Source organism: Phacochoerus africanus, chromosome 15 (genome assembly GCF_016906955.1).
Source record: "Phacochoerus africanus isolate WHEZ1 chromosome 15, ROS_Pafr_v1, whole genome shotgun sequence".
NCBI lineage: Eukaryota > Metazoa > Chordata > Mammalia > Artiodactyla > Suidae > Phacochoerus > Phacochoerus africanus.
Window position 1 is genome coordinate 39,862,007 of NC_062558.1, and position 21,744 is coordinate 39,883,750.

The window sequence follows — 21,744 nt, forward strand, 5'->3', positions numbered from 1 at the left end:
TATAACTATATAGTTATATATATGTATACACTTTTTCATATTGTTTTCCATATGGTTTATTACAGTATACTGAGTATTTCTCTGTGTGCTATACAGTAGGTCCTTGTTATCTATCTTATATATAGTACTTTGTATCTGCTAATCTCAAACTCCTAATTTATCCCTCCCCCACCCCCTTTCCCCTTTGATAACCATAAGTTTGTTTTCTATGAGTATGAATCTGTTTCTGTTTCATAAATAAGTTCATTTGTGTCATATTTAGTTTCCACATGTATCATATGCTGTGGGTGCGGCCACAAAAATATGATATTTGTCTTTTTCTTTCTGACTGAATTCACTCAGTATGGTAATCTCTCTGTCCATCCATGTTGCTGAAAATGACATTTTTCACTATTTTATAGCTAAGTAGTATTCCATTGTACAAATATACAACATCTTCTTTATCCATTCATCTGTCAAAGGACTTTAGTTTGTCTTGATTATTGTATGTAATGCTGCAGTGAACACTGGTACACATGTATCTTTTTGAATTATGGTTTTCTTTGGATGTATGCCCAGGAGTGGGATGGATTGTTGGATCATGTAGCAACTCCATTTTTAGTTTTTTAAGAAACTGCCATACTGTTTTCTGTAGTATACTGTGATGAGCAATGGTGTACATCTGTCTTTTTATTTTTTTATTTTTTATTTTTTTTGCTAGTGCCACACCTGTGGCATATGGAGGTTCCCAGGCTAAGGGTCTGATTAGAGCCACAGCTGCTGGCCTACACCACAGCCATGGCAATGCCAGATCTGAGCTTCATCTGTGACCTACACCACAGCTCACAGCAACACTGGATTCTTAACCCACTGAGCGAGGCCAGGGATCGAACCCACAACCTCATGGTTCCACCTTGCCATGACAAGAACTCCACATCTGTCTTTTTAGATTATGGTTTTCTTTAGATATATGCCCAGGACTGATATTGCTAGATCACATGGCACCTCCATTTGTAGTTTTTTAAGGAAACACCACACTGTTTTCCACATTGGCTACACCAGTTTACACTCCCATCAACAATGCAGGAGAGTTCCTTTTTCTCCACACCCTCTCCAGTACTGTTATTTGAAGTTTTTTGTGGCCACACCAATGGCATTTGGAAGTTCCCAGTCCAGGAACTGAATATGAGCCACAGCTTTGACCTATACCACAGCTGCAGCGATGTTGGATCCTTAACCTACTGCACTGGACTGGGATCAAACCATACCTCAGCAGCGACCTGAGCTGCCATAGAGACAATGTGAGATCCTTAAGCCCCTGCGCCATAGCAGGAATTTCATTTGTAGACTTTTTTAAAACTTTATTTTGTCATTTTTTTTCATTTTTAAAGTTTTATTGAAGTATAGTTGATTTATAATGTTATGATAATTTCTGCTCTACTACAAAGTGATTCAATTACATGCAGCCACTTTTTTTGAGATTCTTTGTAGACTTTTTAATGATGACCATTCTGACTGGTGTGAGGTGGTACTTCATTATAATTGTGATTTTCATTTCTCTAATGATTAGCAATATTGAGAATTTTTTCATGTGCCTGTTGGCTATCTGTATGCTTTCTTTTTTTTGAGAAATGTCTGTTTAAGTCTTCTGCCCATTTTTTGATTGGGTTATTTGGCGTTTTTTGTTATTTAATTTTTTTTTTTTTTTTTAGGGCTGCACCCACAGCATATGGAAGTTCCCAGGCCAGGGGTCTAATCAGAGCTGTAGCTGCTGGCCTGCGCCACAGCCACAGCAATGCCAGATCTGAGCCCGCTCTGCAACCTACCACAGCTCACAGCAGTGCCAGATCCTTAACCTAATGAATGAGGCCAAGGATTGAACCCACATCCTCATGGATACTAGTTGGGCACCTTACCACTGACCCACAATGGGAAATCCCTAAAAGTTTTTAAAATTAAAGCATGGTTGGTTTACAGTGTTCTGGTTTTTTTTTTTGTTCCTGTTTTTGTTAGTGAGTTATATGAGCTGTTTGTATATTTTGGAGATTAAGCCCTTGTCAGTCACAAATATTTTCTCCCATTCTGTAGATTGTCTTTTCATTTTGTTGATGGTTTCCTTTGCTGTGCAAAGCTTATAAGTTTGATTAAGACCCATTTGGTTTTTTTTAATTTATTTCTACTACCTGGGGAGGCAGACCTCAGAAAACATTGCTGTGATATATGTCAGAAAACGTTTTGCCTATGTTCTCTTCTAGGAATATGGTGTCGTGTCTTAAATTTAACTCTTTAAGCCATTTTGAGTTTATTTTTGTGTAGTGTGTGACTTACATGTGGCTCTCCAACTTTCTCAACAGCACTTGCTGAAGACTATCTTTTCTCCATTGAATATTCTTACCTCCTTTGTCGAAGATTAATTGCTCGTAGGTGTGTGAGTTTTATTACTGTAGCTTTGTTGTATTGTTTGAAGTCTAGAAGGGGTCTGTCTCCAGCTTTGGCAATTCTGGTTCTTTTGTGATTTCATATAAATTTTAGGATTATTTTTTCTAGTTCTATGAAAAATAGCACGGGTAGTTTGACAGGGATTGCATTAAATCTGTACATTGCTTTGGGCAGTATGGCCATTTTAACAATGTTAATTCTTCCAGTCCAAGCACATGGAATATCTTTTTTTTTTCTTTTTGCCATTTCTTGGGCCGCTCCCATGGCATATGGAGGTTCCCAGGCTAGGGGTCGATTTGGAGCTGTAGCCACCAGCCTACACCAGAGCCATAGCAACGTGGGATCTGAGCTGCATCTGCAACCTACACCACAGCTCACAGCAATGCCGGATCCTTAACCCACTGAGCAAGGCCAGAAATCGAACCCACAACCTCATGGTTCTTAGTTGGATTCGTTAACCACTGCGCCACGACGGGGACTCCGCACATGGATATCTTTCCATTTCTTTGAATCATCTTCAGGTTCCTTTATCAATGTTTTATAGCTCTCAGCATATAGGTCTTTTGCCTCCTTGGTCAGGTTTATTCCTTAGTATTTTTTTGGATGCAATTTTAAACAGGATTGTTTTTTTACTTCTCTTTCTGATAGTTCATTGTTAGTGTAAAGAAATAGCACACATTTCTGTAGGTTATTTACTCTTGTACCTTACACCAAGAGTGATTGCTTCTTCACAGTCCTGAAAGTGGATTCAGTTTATCACTTAGTTTGGTGAGGTTTCAGAACCTCGTTTTAGGTAGTTTCCCGTGGAGGGATATGTTTAATAAGACAGAAACTTCTGTTGACAAGATAGTTTGACTGTGCTGATCTGTCAAAGCATTAGAGCCTCCTTCTCCCAGAATTGGTCAGAAATTGGCTAGATACAGGAAGGCCAGACCTGGTCAGGGAGAATTGGCTCAGTACAGCACCCTTATATCATTTCACTGAACTGGAACAGTAGAAATCAATCATTTACGAAAAGTTCCCAGCCCCAAGAGAGGCTAGGAGAAGAGAAAATATGTTTCAACTATATAACCCATCAGGAAAGAAATAGTAGAAAGTGCCCTGAGTTAGAAATTAGGAAATCTTGGTCAATATCAATCCAGATATGCATTTTATGTTGTTCAACACCTCTTTTAAGTGTTAAGATTCTAAGCCTTAGAATCTGTCTCTGAAGTCTCTTTTTTAAACCAAATAGCACCAAAGCCTGAAACTTCCCTAGTTTGGCTTAAATATAGTTTTCCACCAGCACTAGGTAAATAGACAGAGCCATTTTCTTACACAGCTTGTCTGGATCATCTGATAATCTGTTGCTATTGACCTGTTTAACTTGAGAGCACACCCAGGCATCAATTTTATGGAATTGAAGTTTCCTAGCATTAGTTATGAGATCGTAAATAGTTAGTTAAGAGATCATCTTAAGTCTGGTATCATAGCTAAATTTCTCCTTAGATAGATTTAGATGCAAATATTGTAAATAGGTCTTTGGGATCTAAACTTTACCTTTATTTCCACTTAGTAAGAATTGTTTAAGAATACTTTCTATTTTCTTCCACTTTAGAGGTGGGAGTTAGGTGATATAATTGAATTACATTAAAGCTAAAGGAAAACTGTTTCTCTGTTCCTAACATTTCTGACACCAAATGTGTTGTTCCCAATCAATTCCTCAGTTCTCCAGACACCAATTAGGCATCCTGCAATTCACTTCTGACACTAATTACCTGGAGTTAGCACAGATTCCACAGATTAAGGCTCAGTCCTACAAGACTGCTCTCCACTTCAGACACCAATTGCAAGTAGTAGGGTCCTAGGTTACCCTCTCTTTTGTCCAACTATAAGGGTTCCCATGACCCCCTCCTAAGGTTTGATAATTTGGTATTAATAATATAATTATGATGGCTGATAGAACTCAGAGAAATACTTACATTTACCGGTTTATTATAAAGGATATAATTAAGGCTACAGATGAATAGTCTAATGTAGTGATAGATAGGGCAAGGTGTAAAGCATCCTGAGAATAGGAGTTTCTGTCCACATGGAGTTGGGTGTGCCACCCTTCTGGCACATGGATGTGTTCACCAACCTGGAAGCTCTCAGAATTCCACTGTGCAGAGATTTTTATGGAGGCTTCATCATGTGGTCATGATCAATTAACTCAGTTTCCACCTCTCCCCTTTCTCGAGGATTGGGGGTAGGGCTGAAAATTCCAAGTCTTTATTTATTTTTGGTCTTTTTATGGCCATTCCTGCAGCATATGGAGGTTCCCAGGCTAGGGGTCAAATCAGAGCCGGAGCCTCTGGCCTACACCACAGCCACAGCAGCACAGGATCTGAGCTGTTTCTGCTACTTACACCACAGCTCACAGCGACACTGGATCCTTAACCCATTGAGTGAGGCCAGGGATTGAGCCTGCGTCTTCATGGATGCTAGTCAGATTAGTTTCTGCTGAGTGATGGGTGAAAGTTCCAAGTCTTTAATGACGGCTTGATCTTTTTTGTGAAGATCTTGAAGTTATCCAGGAGCCTACCAAGATTCACCTCATTAGAATAAAAGACACTCCTATCACCCAGGAAATCACAAGGATTTTTGGAGCTCTGTGTCAGCAACTAGTGGCAGAGATTAAATATATATTTCTTATTATATCACAAAAGCAAACTCAAACTTGACTGTTTTCCCTCTCTCCATATTACTGGAACATCCTGGTACCTAGTTTAATAACCTTTAGAAACCTGAAGGCCAAGACAGAATCTATACTTCCCTTAAAAATGGGACATTTTCATTATATAGTTTTTTGTATATTAAAAAATTTGATATTTATAATTTATAAAGCTTATACATGTTCCTGATAAAATTAAAATAGTAAAGAGGTGTATACAAGTGAAAAGTAAAAGTTAGCCTCCTTTTTCTGCCCCTGAATTTCATAATATGATTGGTTCAGATTAACTACCTTTCAAAATTCTTCTCTAGTTGGTTTCTGAGATGGAGTGGGAGGAGGTAGGGTGTTCCTTGTTTGCAAAGGCAGATAAAGAGGTCCTAGATTTTCCAAGAGTCATAGTAAAGAAAGAGAACCAGTCCACCTGATCTAAACAAACAAGATATCCAAGTTTCTGAGTCTCAAGTTCCAGATCCATTGTTTGAACAGGGAGACTCATTTATAAAAAAAATATTTTTGAAAACTGGTGCTGAGATTTTTAGAACATAGTTAGCAGTTATTAATTATTTCCAGTGAAGCAGAATGAAAGAATATGGGCTTGAGCAGTAATAGGAAGTAATTTAGTTTCAGTAGAAGCCTTGAGGATTGTTACAGCAGGAATAAATTACCAGGATCACTTTGGTGTTTCTTGATCAAATGCGTCCATAATTTTCATCTGTATGAAATAGATTCGCTATTTTTATGTGAAGACCTGGTGATGGACTAGATAAGTGGTTCAATGGTTCTTAGACTTTAGGATTTTACAAATGAGCAAAATTTTTTTTAAAAGTTGGAATTGTGATAATGTTGCTAACTTTATAGTTTGCTAAATTAAGAATACTTAATAATTACTACCTAGTTTTATAAAGGGGAAAATAATTGATACTTAAAAACTAGGCAAAATATAATCTAAGAATAAAGGATGGTTTAGCCAAATTTACCACATTGACTGTATCTTTCCTGAATATCTCTTATACCAGTTACTATTTTGTCAGAGATCAGCATTAATTTCTAAACTAGCATCTGGAAGTTATTGAACTAAATGTCCTTTCGAAGTTCTTTATAGGTTTAGGATGCTAAAGCTTCAAAACATGAATATTTTTGTTTTGAGCTTTTCTTTCTCTACTGAGGTAGATGTGGGATGCAAATTAGAATGAGGCTTATTCACCTCATAACATTATTATGTGCCTGAAGTTATTGAGTTCCTGCCTGATTCAGATAAAGACAAGTTTCATAAGAAATCCAGAACTGACTGGGGAGAGGACTGGCTCAATATAGCTAAGGCACTCTTTTGTTACTCCAATGAACTGAAACAGAAGAAATCAGTCATTTACCAAGAGCTAGTCTTGTTACCAGTAGGGGTCCTTGGACTCTTTAACCAATAGAAATTGATAAGAGGCCAGATGAGAAATTCAGTCAAGGCTTTATCGGGACTTGTGCTGTAGCACAAGGGAGCAAAATCAAGTAGCAGGTATCCTTGCTTGCTCCCCAGGGTGCAGGTGAGGGTGGAATGAGCTGTTTAGTTAAATGGGGTGAGGATAGAGGTAGATTAGTGGGTAACAGGACCTGCTTTTGTTTCCAGCACCTCAGAAATGGCAGTTGACTTGTGGCCTTTTTGTATCTTACTGTGCAGTTATTTTAGTCCCTTATAGTTTCTTTGTATTCTGTTGCTGGAGGAGGTGTTTGTCCAGGTGCAAGTGCAAACACTCTGGTAAAGGGTCCCTGGTCCCCACATATCTCAGTCTTTTGTTCTAGAACTTACCTCAGTAGCAAAGTGAGCTTGAGAACCAAGCCATCAGAAATAATTTTAGTCTTTGATTAATAGGTTGAGATATGGGGTTTTCCAACTGCTGTTTCTTTTGTAAGGTCAGGCAACTGGTTAAGCAGATGTTATACTACTAGAATAACATTTGGATCTGAAGACTGTCTAGACTACAGCATCTGGCTCTGAAAGATTGAATCCAATCCATAGTCTAAGATGCTAGCATGTTTTATTTTATTAGATGACTACCCTCTCCAATGAGAGGATTAATTTAGTTGTATATGATTGTCCCCCAGATCAATCTTGGGATCAGGAGCAAATTCCATGCTTTTTCCAAAAGGGTCTGGAAATATTACTGTGCTAATATTCCTGTTTATCAGAGCTAGCTTCCATGGAGAAACAAACAAGGTAAGAGGAAAATGATAGTGCTAGACACTGGCCTAGTCAGCCTCCCATTTAACTCTTGGCTGTTCTGGTATATATTTTGTCACAGGTTGAGGTGTCAACAGTCATCTTTTCTGAATGAATCCAGTTTCATTTCCTGCAACAATGTGCTAGTCAGGTGCTTTAGAGTACCAGTACCAGTTTGGATTGCAAATGACTTGAAGTTTGTAGCTTAGAGTTAAGGCAGAGAATTTGGAGTCAAACAGAATTTTGTTCCAAATCCCAGTTCTGGCATCTATTAGCTGTGTAATTTTTAAACAAGTTAACTTCTCTTAGTTTTCCCATGTATAACAGGAATAATGCTAGAATTCTTTATTGTATTAAATTAGATAACAAATGCAAAGTGTTTGTCCTTAGTGTAAAGTATTGTTGTTTTTAATATCGTTATTTTTGGAGGTAAGATAGGATCTCTGCTTACTTCTTTAAGAACAGAATTGACCATCAGTCTTTTCGTTTCCTCCGAATAGTTACTGATCCATTACTTCTGAATCTGCCTGGCAATAAAAATCTGGGTCTATTAAAATATTCTTTCATCTGGGATTAAGTTTCACGATCTTTGCTTGTTCATATATTCTCACTGCCTTTCTGATCTCTTGGACTCAGTCCGTTTAACTGCAAGGCCTAAGTTTTACAGTAGATGGGGGTTTATATAACATTATTATTATGATTTTTAGGGTCTTCTAATGGATTAAATATCAAAAGAGTTCAAATAAATTTTTGCTGATTGATAGTGTACCTCCCTGGATTTAATCCAATGTGTAGGGGCACTAAGCTATTCTGTAATAGAAAGCTATATAGAATGGCTTAGTGCCCCTAGGCTTAGGTAGATTTTTCATCCTAGCCGGCTTGAGCTAGCTTTTATCTCTTTTAGTCAATATCTGATTAATGCCATGGCACCATGTCTGATCTGTGCTAGAGTAGATTTATATCATGACCAATCCCCTTTGTTAGGAGTAAGCATTCTTTTTTTGTTGTTGTTGTTATCTTTTTAAGCCCGCACCCACAGCATATGGAGGTTCCCAGGCTAGGGGTTAAATTGGAGCTGTAGCTGCTGGCCTACACCACAGCTCACAGCAACGCTGGATCCTCAACCCGCTGAGCAAGACCAGGGATTGAACCTGCGTCCTCATGGATACCAGTCAAATTCATTTCCACTATGCCATGACAGGAATTCCAGGAGTAAGTGTTCTTAGTAATATAACAAAAATCCCTTGGACCCTAGGCCCATGTAATAGAAATAGCTTTAGCTGTCATTCTAAGTGTTTTGGGATATCTAGAGTCTACTTTAGAGTGAAACTCTCCCTTTTAGTTTCTGTTGCTCAGAAATTGGGTTCTGACTGCATAGAGGCGGAATGAAATTGTTAAAAAAAAATCCCACCTGAGAGTATTTTTATACTTGATTTTATTCTCTTTTTTGTGACAAAGTTGTGTTGCCATCCTTCCAAGACAATTTTACAAAGAAGTAGAAAACTACATGTTTAGATATATTCATCTTGTAAAAGAGTGAACTAAATAGGCTATTAGGACATCATTTAGATAACAGGCAGTTTTTTTTTTTTTTAATGTCTAGTTAAAAACTAGGGCTCAGGAGTTACCTTCTCACATCTGCCTCCAGCTGGTGTAGCAATGATTTTTGGCAGGTAACTTTTTACATTAGTTTTTCATTAATTTAGTAATAGAAGCAAAATACTTTCTGCCACCTAACAGACCTTAAGTCACTTTAAAAAACTGATTGATGGAGTTCTCTTTGTGGTGCAGCTATCCATGAGAATGCAGGCTTGATCCCTGGCCTTGGTCAGAGGGCGAAGGATCCGGCGTTGCCCTGAGCTGTGGTGTAGGTCACAGATGTGGCTCGGATCCTGAGTTGCTGTGGCTGTGCACATCCTTGCCCATTTTAAAGTGATATTATTTGGTTTTTTGTTTTGTTTTATTTTTGCTATTGAGTTATATGAGTTCCCACTATATTGGATATTAAACTCTTAAAGGATATAGAGTTTAAAATATTTTCTTTTTTAATAATGATTTTTATTTTTTTCATTATAGCTGGTTTACAGTGTTCCATCAATTTTCTACTGTACAGCAAAGTGTACATTGTTTTTTCTCACATTATCATGTTCCATCATAAATGACTAGATATAGTGCCCAGTGCTATACAGTAGGATCTCATTGCTTAACCATTCCAAAGGCAAGAGTTTGCATCTATTAACCCCAGACTCCCAGTCCATCCCACCCCCTCCCCCGCCATGGCAATCACAAGTCTGTTCTTCATGTCCATGATTTTCATTTCTGTGGAAGGATTCATTTGTACCATATATTAGATTCCAGATATAAGTGATATCATATGGTATTTGTCTTTCTCTTTCTGACTTACTTCACTCAGTATGAGTCTCTAGTTCCGTCCATGTTGCTGCAAATGGCATTATTTTGTTCTTTTTCATGGCTGAGTAGTATTCCATTGTATATATATACATCACATCTTCTTAATCCAATCGTCTGTCAGTGGACATTTGGGTTGTTTCCATGTCTTGGCTATTGTGAATAGTGCTGCAATGAACATGCAGGTGCATGTGTCTTTTTCAAGGAAAGTTTTGTCTGGATATATGCCCAAGAGTGGGATTGCTGGGTCATATGGTAGTTCTATGTTCTAAGGTACCTTCATACTATTTTCCATAGTGCTTGTACCAACTTACATTCCCACCAGTAGTGCAAAAGGGGTTCCCTTTTCTCCACACCTTCTCCAGCATTTGTTATTTATGGACTTTTTTTCCTTTTCCAGTTAACAAAAGGGAAACTTTACTGAGGCCCCAGGGCCATGGGGCTTGGGCAGGAGGCTGCTCCGCAGACAAGGGAGAAGCCAGTGGAAAGGTCTTATTCGACCTTCTTCTTGGGGTGCAGGTTGTTGGTGCAGCCACATTTCTTCTTGAGGCTGTTCACAGTGTGGGGGTGCAGGCGAGCATAATACTTGTGGCAGATCATCTTGTTGCAGTTGTATTTCTGAGCGAGCTGGCGGAGGGAGGGCTCAATGATGGAGGCAAAGCACCAAGTGAAGGGTGGACTCTTTCTGGATATTGTAGTCTGAGAGTGTATGGCCATCCTCCAGCTGTTTGCTGACAAAAATCAGACACTGCTGGTCAGGCAGGATGCCCTCCTTGTCCTGGATTTTAGCTTTGACATTCTCTTGGTATTACTGGGCTTGACCTCAAAGGTGATGGTCTTGCCTGTTAGGGTCTTCACAAAGATCTGCATCTCTGCATCTGCTCAGCTGCCTCATTGAAGAGAAAGAGCATTTGTGGACTTATTAATGATGGTCATTTTGGCTGGTGTGAGGTGGTACCTCAGTAGTTTTGATTTGCATTTCTCTAATAATCAGTGATATTGAGCGTTTTTTCATGTGCTTCTTGGCCATCTGTGTATCTTCTTTGGAGAAATATCTATTTAGGTCTTTTGCCCATTTTTCAATTGGGTTGTTGGCTTTTTTGCTGTTGAGTTGTATAAATTGTTTGTATATTTTAGAGATAAATCCCTTGTCAGCTGCATTGTTTGAAAGTATTTTCTCCCATTCCGTAAGTTGTCTTTTTGGTTTTTTCTTTTTTTATGGTTTCCTTTGCTATGCAAAAGCTTGTCAGTTTGATTAGGTCCCATTCGTTTATTTTTGCTTTTATTTCTGTTGCCTTGGGAGATTGACCTGAGAAAACATTCGGAAGGTTGATATCAGAGGATTTTTTGCCTGCGATCTCTTCCAAGAGTTTGACGGTATCTTGTTTTACCTTTAAGTCTTTAAGCCATTTTGAGTTTATTTTTGTGCATGGTGTTGAGGGTGTGTTCCAGTTTCATTGATTTACATGCGGCTGTCCAGTTTTCCCAGCACCACCTGCTGAAAAGACTGACTTTTTCCTGTTTTATATTCTTGCCTCCTTTGTCAAAGATTAATTGACCATAGTTGTCTGGGTAAAAATATTTTCTTTAGGTCTTTAGATTGCTTTTTTGCTTTGATGATGGTTTACTTTGCTGAGCAGAAACTTTCTAATTTGATGTGGTCCAATGTGGGTTTATTTTTGCTTTTGTTGTCTGTGCTTCTGATGTCATACCTGAAAAATCATTGTCAAGACCAATCCCATAGAGCTTTTCTTATGTTTTCATCTGGGAATTTACAATTTCAGGTAATATGTTTAAGTCTTTAATCTATTTTGAGTTGTTTTTTTTAATATGGTATAAGATAAAGATCTGATTTCTTTCTTTCTTTTTTTTTCAGTATGTGGATATCCAGTTTTGTCCTCCCTACTTATTGAAAACATTATCCTTTCCCAATCATGTATTTTTGGTGTCTCTGTTGCAGGTTAGTTGACCATATATGCTTGGATTTATTTCTGGACCCTCTCTTCTATTTCATTGGTCTTCTGTGTCTGTTTTTGTTTCAGTACCGTATTGTTTCACTTACTATAGTTTTGTACTTGAATTTGAAATCAGGATGTGTGATGCCTTCAGCTTTCTTTTTATTCAAGATTGCTTTAGCTATTTGAGTTCTTTTGTAGTTCCATATGAATCTTAGGATTGTTTTTTCTATTTTTGTGAAAAATGCCCTTGGACTTTTAATAGAGAATCTGTATATTGTTTTGGGTAGCCCTGACATTTTGATAGTATTAAGTCTTCCGATCCATGGAAACAGGCTATCTTTCTGTTTATTTGTGTTTTCTTCAATTTCTTTTATCAATGCTTAGAGATTTCAGCATATAGATTTTTTACCTCCATGGCTAAAATCCTAAGGTTTTAAAAATTCTTTGTGATACTGTTGTGAATGGGATTGTTTTCTTAATTTCTTTTTCATATGGTTCATTGTTATTGTTTAGAAACGCAATGATTTTTATATGTTGAATTTGTATCTTGTACTTTTATTATTGCTGAAAGTTTTTAATGGAGTTTTTAAGCTTTTCTTTTTTCAGTTGTATTAAGATGCAATTGAAATGCAACACTGTATAAATTTATAATGCTGTATAAATAGCATGGTTTGCATGAAATGATGATCACAATGAATTCGGTGAACATCCATCATCTCAAATAGACATAAAATTTAAGAAATAAATACTTTTTATTTCCTCTTTGATTTCTTCAGTAATCCATTATTATTGTATTGCTCTTTTATTTCTTCCTTCAGAACTGTTAATAATTGCCTTATATATTTAGTTATTACAGAAGTGGGACATCTGTATTTACAATTGTTATGCCCTCTTGATGAATTGACTCTTTTATCATATATAATGATATTCCTTTTTTTTTCTTTTTATGGGCACACCTGCAGCATATGCAAGTTCCCGAGAACTATACTGACATTCTTTGTATCTTATTATTATAGTATTTGACTTAAAGTCTATTTGTCTGATATAAATGTAGCTACGCCTGATCATTTTGGTTTTCATTTGCATGGAATATTTTTTTCCATTTCTTTACTTTTGGTCTCTGCGTGTCTTTTAAGCTGAAGTGGGTCTCTTCTAGGAAGTGTTAGTTGGATCTTGTTTTTATCCATTAAGCCTCTCTGTGTTTTTATAGGATAATTTTATCTATTTACATTTAAAGTAATTTTTTTGTTGTTTTTTGTCTCTTTGAGGGCCGCACTTGGGTCATGTGAAGATTCCCAGGCTAGGGGTCTAATCAGAACTGTTCCTGCTGCCTACGCCATGGCCACAGCAACACCAGATGTGAGCTGCATCTGTGACCTACACTACAGCTCATGGTGATGCCGGATTCTTAACTCACTGATCGAGGCCAGGGATCTAACCTGCAACCTCATGGTTCCTAGCTGGATTCGTTTCTGCAGCGCCATGACGGGAACTCCTAAAGTAATTCTTGATAGGTAAGGATTTATTGTTGCCATTTTGTTCATTGTTTTCTGTTTTTTAGATCCTTTGTTCCTTTCATCCTCTTTTGCCATCTTCTTTTTGATTTGATGCTTTTCTCTTATGGTATGCTTTGATTCCATTCTTTTATCTTTTGTATATCTGCTATAGGTTTTAGCTTTGTGGTTACCATGATGCTTACATAAAACATCTTAGAGATAGAATAATCTGTTCTAAGCAGGTAACAATCTAACTTCAATCAAATATAACAACTCTGCAACACATATTTTATGTTTTTCAAGTCATAATTTACATCTTTAAAAAATTTTTATTGAAATATAGTTGATTTACAGTGTTGTATTACATTTGTTTATATTGTGTATTCATTAACAAATTATTGGAGCTGTAGTTATTTTTAGTAATTTTGTCTTTTAACCTTTATACCAGAGTTATAAGTGATTTACAATCCACTATTACAGTATTAGATGAGGTCTGTACTTGACTCTATATTTAACTTTACCAGTTTATACTTTCATATGTTTTCATGTTATGAATTAGCATCCTGCTTGAAGAACTCCCTTTAGCATTTCAAGTAAGGCAGATCCAGTGGGATGTACCTTCCTGATCTTTTGTTTATCAGGAACATCTTTATATCTCCTTCATTTCTGAAAGACAGCCTTACTTATTCTTGGCTCATAGATTTTTTTTTTCTTTTATTACTTGGGATATATCATCCTACTTTCTCCTGCCTATAAGATTTCTACTTAGAAATCCACAGATGGCCTTATGGTGAGTTCCCTTATTATTATTTTTTTTTCTTTTTTAGGGCTGTACCCATGGCACATGGAAGTTCCCAGGCTAGGGGTCAAATTGGAGCTATAGCTGCTGGCCTGTGCTACAGCCACTTCAACACAGGATCCAAGCCACATCTGAGACCTATGCCACAGCTCATGGCAAGAGTTCCCTTATTTGTGATGAACCTCTTTTCTCTCGTTGCTTTTAAAATTCTCTGTCTTTGATTTTGACAGTTTGATTATAATGTGTCTCTGTAAAGTCTTCTTTTGGTTGAACCAGTTTGGGGAACTTTGAGAAAGATGTCCATGTTTCTCCCTGGAGTTGGAAAGTTTTCAGCCATTATTTCTTTAAATAAGCTTCCTGACCCTTTCTCTCTCTTCTCATTTAGAGAGTCTCAATGCAAATGCCAGCTCTCTTGATGGTATCCCATAAAAGCCATAGGTTTTCTTCATTATTTTCATTCCTTTTCTTTTTCTCTCCTCTGACTGGATAGTTTCAAATGACTTGTCTTTGTATCTATAGGCTCTTGTCTTCTGCGATCAAGTCTGATGTTGTTGATGCAGTTTTCATTTCATTAATCATATTCTTTAACTCCAGAATTTAAAAAATTATTTCTATTCTCTTTATAGAACTTTCTTTTTTGTTCATTATTATGTTTGTGTTTTTTTGTTGTTGTTGAGTTGTCTACTATGTTTTCTTGTAGTTCATTGAGCATCCTTAAAATAGTTATGTTGAATTACTTGGCAGATCTAGATCTCTGTTACTTGGGATCAGCTACTGATGTATTATTGTGTTCCTTTGGTATTAGAATGTTTCCTTGGTTTTTCATGTTCTTTGAAGTCTTGCATTTCATTTTTGCATTGAAGAAACAGTAACCTCATCTAGTCTTTACTGACTGGCTTGGGGGGAAAAAGGCCCTCACTGGTCAGCCTGGCTAGGGATTCTGAAGCTCTCTCAGACCTTTTCTATGAATGTACCAACTCCACACCTCTTATTCCCTCTTGGATGGGAAATTCTTAGGATTATATGCCTTCTTTCAGTCCCCCAAATCCCAGCCAAGTGCTAAGAGCCTCCCATTTGTTTTTCCTAGGGCAGTGCCCTGAGACGTTCATGTTTGTGTGCCTTTTCCCCATTCTGCAGATTTAAGCCACCTTTCTGTGAGATGTTGGCATTTACCACCTGCAGGGGTGCACTTGAGGAGCTTTCTTGGGGAAACAAAGCTGAAGCATGCAGAGTGTTTAGGGTGCCCTTGGGTCAGTTAAAGAGGGTACACAGGTGAGGCACTTCAAGCAGCTCATGAGCATGCTTCCTGATGGAGTCTGAAGAGTGGTTAATAGGGTCCACGATCTCTTATCCCTGCTCTCAGCCTCTCCCAAACACTCAGCTATGCTGATCACCTCAGTAATCTGGGTGAGGCAAACAAGAAGTGGGCCTCTTGGAGTTCCTGCTGTGGCTCAATGGGTTAAGAATCTGACTGCAGCACCCTGAGTCACTCAGGAGGTATGTGTTTGATCTCCTGCCTGACACAGGTAGAGTGGGTTGAAGGATCTGGCGTTGCCACAGCTGCGGTGTTGGTCATTCAGTCCCTGGCCAAGGATGCAGCCATTAAAAAAAGAAGAAGGAGGAGAAGGAGAAGAAGAAAAGGAGAAGGAGAAGGAGAAGAAGAAGAAGAAGAAAAGAAGAAGAAGAAGCTCAGGGCAACAGTGGGTCCTTAACCCACTGTGTGAGGCCAGAGATCAAACCCACAATCTCATGGTTAATAGTTAAATTCATTTCTGCTATGCCACAATGGGAACTCCTCCTGTTATCTTTTTTTTTTTTTGTCTTTTTTTTTTGCTATTTCTTTGGGCCGCTCCCACGGCATATGGAGGTTCCCGGGCTAGGGGTCGAATCGGAGCTGTAGCCACCGGCCTACGACAGAGCCACAGCAACGCGGGATCCGAGCCGCATCTGCAACCTACACCACAGCTCATGGCAACGCCGGATCGTTAACCCACTGAGCAAGGGCAGGGACCGAACCCGCAACCTCATGGTTCCTAGTCGGATTCGTTAACCACTGCGCCACGACGGGAACTCCCTGTTATCATTTTTGATGTGTCTATTTTTGGATCTTGTGCTCCATTAATATGCTGGAACTTCTCTGCTGGATTCCAAAACTTCCACAAAGTTACTCTCATCCAGTGCAGTTGTCAAAACCAATGCTTTTTTGTGAGGATCATTATAGAAGGTTCCTATTCTGCCATCTTGCTCTATTTTTCCCATTCTAATAAGTCTCCTTGGGGAGATACTTTGAGACGGTGAAAATATTCTATTTCTCACCATACTTTCACCCACTAATTTTAGAATTCTTTGATGATTCTTGTCTAAAACAATTATTATGGGATATTTGCTTTATACATTTATAAATTATTTTACTGTAGGGAAGAATTTTTGCTTCTCCAGTTATTTATATCATAATGTGTTTTGGAAACAAAGACTTATATGTTAGAGTGTTTATTCATATTCTAGTGTCATTGCTGTCAGATGCTCAGCAAGCAGAGCAAGAAAATAAATCTATATTTAAACACATATGCACATATATATCTGTCTTACTACATACAGTTGACTTTTGAACATGGGTGTGAATTGTGCAAGTCCATTTATATGAAGGTAATTTTCAATTAGTATGTATTTCAGTATTGTACATCAGGTTGGCTGCACCCTTGGATACAGAGGGCCAGTTGCAAAGTTATACACTGATTTTCAGCTGCATGGAGGTTTGACTCTCCTAACCCTCATATTGTTCAAGAGACAGCTGTATATTTAAAACCATGAGTTTATTGTAATGCCTCTAATACTGATCCAACACTGAAATTCATTCTAGTATTCCTCCTTTCTTAATTTTTTTTTTCTTTTTAGGGTCACACCTGCGGCATATGGAGGTTCCCAGGCTAGGGGTTGAATCAGAGCTTCAGCTGCCGGCCCACACCACAGCCACAGCAGTATGGGATCTGAGCTGCTGCTTTGACCTATGTCGCATCTTGCAACAATGCCAGATCCTTAACCCACTGAGTGTGGCCAGGGATTGAACCTGCATCATCATAGATACTAGTCGCGGGTTCTTAACCCACTGAGCCACAACAGGAACTCTCCTCTTTATTTATAACCTTTATTTTATGGTGAGAAACCTTGCTAGCCCCACATCCTTATTCATTTACTCAATCCTAGAATTCTCATGAAGTGATTTGAAAATTGCTAACCTATACTCCTGTACAAACCAAATGTATTAACTAGGACACAATAATTGCCTACTGTTTGTTTTGTCTTTAACTTTAGAGTATATAGTCAAACATTGTTTTCCAGAGTTACTTAGGTTAGTTCTTTTTTCCCCATTGCCTTCAGTTGGCTACATCATTCATTAATAATGCTGTTAGTTTTATCTGTCCCTGTTTATATTCTAGTATTCTCCTCTCCCCCATCTGAGTTGATTTTAATTAATTATTATTTTTTCAATATGTGAAACACTGACATTGTTCTAAAAGTCAGAACTATATAAAAAGGTATACTCAAAGAGATGTTACTTTTCCATCTTATTTTATATACCATCCTTATTTCCCTGTTGTGAGAGTTAAGTTACTTGTGGATAAGCTTGATCCTTTTGAAGCTTATTAATCTTTACTAGTGCAAATCTTAAAGTAGCCTTTTCTCTAGGCTTAGTTGTGTTCTACTACTAAGGCATGACCCTTAACTAGTCTAGACTGCATGCCTTGAGTTTTCACCTACATCTCTTGTTTTAATCAGTTTGGGCTGTTATAAAAAAGTACCAGGATTTCCCCCTTGTGGCACAGTGGAAACTAATCTGAATAGGAACCATGAGGTTGTGGGTTCGATCCCTGGCCTCGCTCAGTAGGTTAAGGATCTGGTGTTGCTATGAGCAGTGGTGTAGGTCGCAGACGTGGCAGTGATCCCAAGTTGGTGAGTGGCTGTGGCACAGGCTGGCAGCTGTAGCTCTGATTCGATCACTAGCCTGGGAACCTCCATATGCCGCGGGTGTGGCCCTAAAAAGCAAAAAAAAAAGTACCATAGACTGGGTGGCTTATAAACAACAGAAATATATTTCTTACAGTTTTGAGGCTGGGAATCTGAGATCAGGGTACCAGCATGGCTGGATTTTGGTGAGGCCTTCTTCCAGGTTGTAGACTGCTCTCTTGTTGAACCTCATATGGCAGAAAACGTAAGAGGGCTTGCTGGAATCTCATTTACAAGAGCACTAAGCTCAGTTACAAAGGCTCCCTTCATGACCTAATCACCTCTGAAAGGCCTTACTAACACCATCACATTACTGGTTAGGATTTAAAAATTTTGGGAGGACACAAACATTCAGCCTATAACATCTCTTCACTTTGGATTGTTAGAACTCAAACGTTTTCCAGCTCTGTTTGGGCTCTGGAAATTGTCTGGCTTGTAGCTCCCTGACAGTTGTTCTTTGCTCTACCTCATGAAACCTCAACTTACACACACACAGCCCAGTTTTTAGCAAGACTCAAGGGGAGACCTAGCAGGTTTGTAGAGGCCTCTCTCTGTGTAGCTCTGTCCTCGTACTTTATGCCGAATATTTCAGCTTCCTTAGCCTCCCTTAACTCCAATCTCTGTCTCTCAAGCTAGTGAGGTCGTTGTGTTTCTTTCTATTGGGTGCTCCCTCCTTGTGCCCTTTTCTAAAAATGTCCTTCTAGGAAGAAAACTAGGGTAATCTTAGGACTCAGTTCATTTGTGTTGAACTTCTTCTGTGTTGCCTGATATCTAATATATAAAGACAGTTTTAGGATATCCCCTTGTGACACAACAGATTAAGGTTCCAGTGTTGCCACAGTTGTGGTGCAGGTCACCACTGCAGCATGGGTTGGATTCCCAGTCCAGGAACTTTCACATGCCAAAAAAATAAGTAAGTAAATAAAAGACAGTTAAAATTTTTGTTCAGTTTTCCATTATTTGTGGTGGGAAGGCAAGTCCAGTACTAGTTGCTCTTCTATTGGTGGATGTAGAAATGTGACTCGTCTTTTAATTAACAAAAGGGGTGGGTTTTTTTGGTCACACCCACAGCATGTGGAAGTTCCCAGGGCCAGGGATCAAACCTGAGCCGCAGCAGTGACAACACAGAGCCCTTAACCACTAGGGTGCAGGGGAGCTCCAAAAGTTCTCAATTTTAATGTAGTCAAATATCAGTCTTTTCTTTTAGAGCTTTTTATACTTTTTAAAAGAAACTCCTTTCTATTGGGCTAGAATTGAAAGGCTATAGCTTGAAGATGTTTTCCCTCTATGTTTTTGAAAAATTTTTATATGTTTGCTTCATTGACTTGGGTCTCAAATTGGTATTTATCTATGGCATAAGATTGGAGTTGCTTTTGTTTTTTTCCCACATGGATACATATTTATCCCAGAGCTGTTTATTAAAAAGTTCATTTATTCTTCCAATCTGCAGTACCAGATTCTGCCAGTGCCAGAGTATATATACTCTGTTGTATATCAAGGGTCCATATATGGAATCTGTTCCATGTCATTCTGTTTCATTAACCTGCTTTTATCTCTTCTCCAGAATATAGTGTTAATTATATGGCTTTATAATTATATGTAATAATAGATATACATTGGAATAAATCTTCATACCTTGTCTTTTCTTCAGGAGTTTCAGGCTCTTGGCCTTTTGTTATTCGTTGCACATTTTGGAATCAGCTTATAAAAGTCAATAATAAAACTTCTTGAGATTTTGATATAGATTCCACTTAACCTACAAATTAATTTGGAAAGAGCCAACATCTCTTCAGTTCATGAACATGATTTTCCATATATCTAGCTGTTGTTTGATATCTTCCAACAAGCTTTAATCATTTTCTTTGTATAGAGTCTGTGTTTTCAAAGATTCATTCCTAAAGGCAGTTCATATTATGTATGTTATATTTTACTATTTATAAATGTTTTATGTATCATATGTACTACTATATATATCATATATGTCACATATATTTTATATTATATATCCTAAATATATAAAACATTTATTTATAGTATGTAATATACATATGTAATATTTTGGAGTTTTTTTTTTGCTTTTTAGGGCCGTATCCCTGGCATATGGAGGTTCCTAGTCCAGGGATCAAATCAGAGCTGCAGCTGCTGGCCAGAACCACATCCACAGCAAGGCCGGATCCAAGCCAATTCTGTGACCTATACCACAGCTCATAGAAATGCCAGATCCATAACTTACTGAGCAAGGCCAGGGATTGAACCTGCATCTTCATGGATAGTAGTCAGATTTTTCTTTTTCAAAGAATAGTATTTTATTTTATTTTTTTATAATGATTTTTATTTTTTCCATTATAGCTGGTTTACAGAGTTCTGTCAATTTTTCTTCTGTACAGTGTGGTGACCCAGTTATACATACATGCATAGATTCATCACAAGTGATTAGACATAGTTCCTAGTGCTTTACAGCAGGATCTCATTGCCTATCCATTCCAAAGGTAAGAGTTTGCATCTATTAACCCCAGACTCCCAGACCATCCTACTCCCTCCCCCTCCCCCTTGGCAACCACAAGTCTGTTCTCCAAGTCCATGATTTTCTTTTCTGTGGAAAGGTTCATTTGTGCCGTATATTAGATTCCAGATATAAATGATATCATATGGTATTTGTCTTTCTCTTTCTGACTTACTTCACTCAGTATGAGAGTCTCTAGTTCCATCCATGTTGCTGCAAATGGCATTATTTTATTCCTTTTTATGGCCGAGTAGTATTCTATTGTGTATATATACACATCTTCTTAATCCAATCGTCTGTCAGTGGACATTTGGGTTGTTTTCATGTCTTGGCTGTTGTGAATAGTGCTGCAGTGAACATGCAGGTGCATGTGTCTTTTTCAAGGAAAGTTTTGTCCAGATATATGCCCATAGTGTTCTCCATAGTACTTGTACCACTAGTCAGATTCTTTTCCTTAACCCACTGAACAAGGTCAGGGATCGAACCCACAACCTCATGATTCCTAGTTGGATTCGTTAACCACTGAGCCACAACAGGAACTCCAAAAAACAATTTTTTAAAATGTATATTCTGGATACAAGTCTTCTACCAAGTATATGTTTTGCGAATATTTCCTTTCAACCTGTGACTTGGATTTTCATTTGCTTAATAGCGTTGTTTTTTTCCCCCTGGAAAATTTTGTTTTGATATGAAATTGATCCAATATAAAATTAGCAATTGTTAAATGAACAATACAGTGCCATTTAGTAATTCAAAGTTTTGTACAACCACCACATCTATCTAGTTCTAAAACATTTTCATCACCCAAAAAGGAAATCCTGTACCCATTTGCAGTTGCTCTGTGTTCCTATCTAATTCCAGCCCCTGGCAACAGCCAGTCTGCCTTTTGTCCCTATGGATTTGTTTATTCTGAATATTATGTTTTCTCGATAATATAAATGGAATAATACAATATATAACCTTTTGTGTCTGGCTTCTTTCACTTATCATAATGTTTTGGAGGTTCAAGCTTATTGGAGCATTTATCATCAATTCTTTTTTGGGTTGAATATTATTCTGTTGCATATATACCACAGTTTGTTAATCTTTCATTCATTGATAAATATTTAGTTGTTTCCACATTTGGCTATTGTACGTATTGCTGCTATGAATATACATGTACATATACTTGTTTTTCAATCATTTTTTGTAATTTTGGATATATACCTAGGAGTGTAATTGTTGGATCATACAGTGATTCTATTTGGTATAACTA

The 21,744-nt window shown here is 37.8% G+C and overlaps 1 protein-coding gene and 1 pseudogene across 2 annotated transcripts in view; one reads left to right on the top strand and one right to left on the bottom strand.

Moving 5' to 3' along the window:
- Positions 1 to 21,744, top strand: part of TMEM116 (transmembrane protein 116) — a 105,821-nt gene that overhangs the window by 41,099 nt on the left and 42,978 nt on the right. The window lies entirely within an intron of this gene.
- LOC125116607 (ubiquitin-60S ribosomal protein L40-like) lies at positions 10,140 to 10,604 on the bottom strand (annotated as a pseudogene).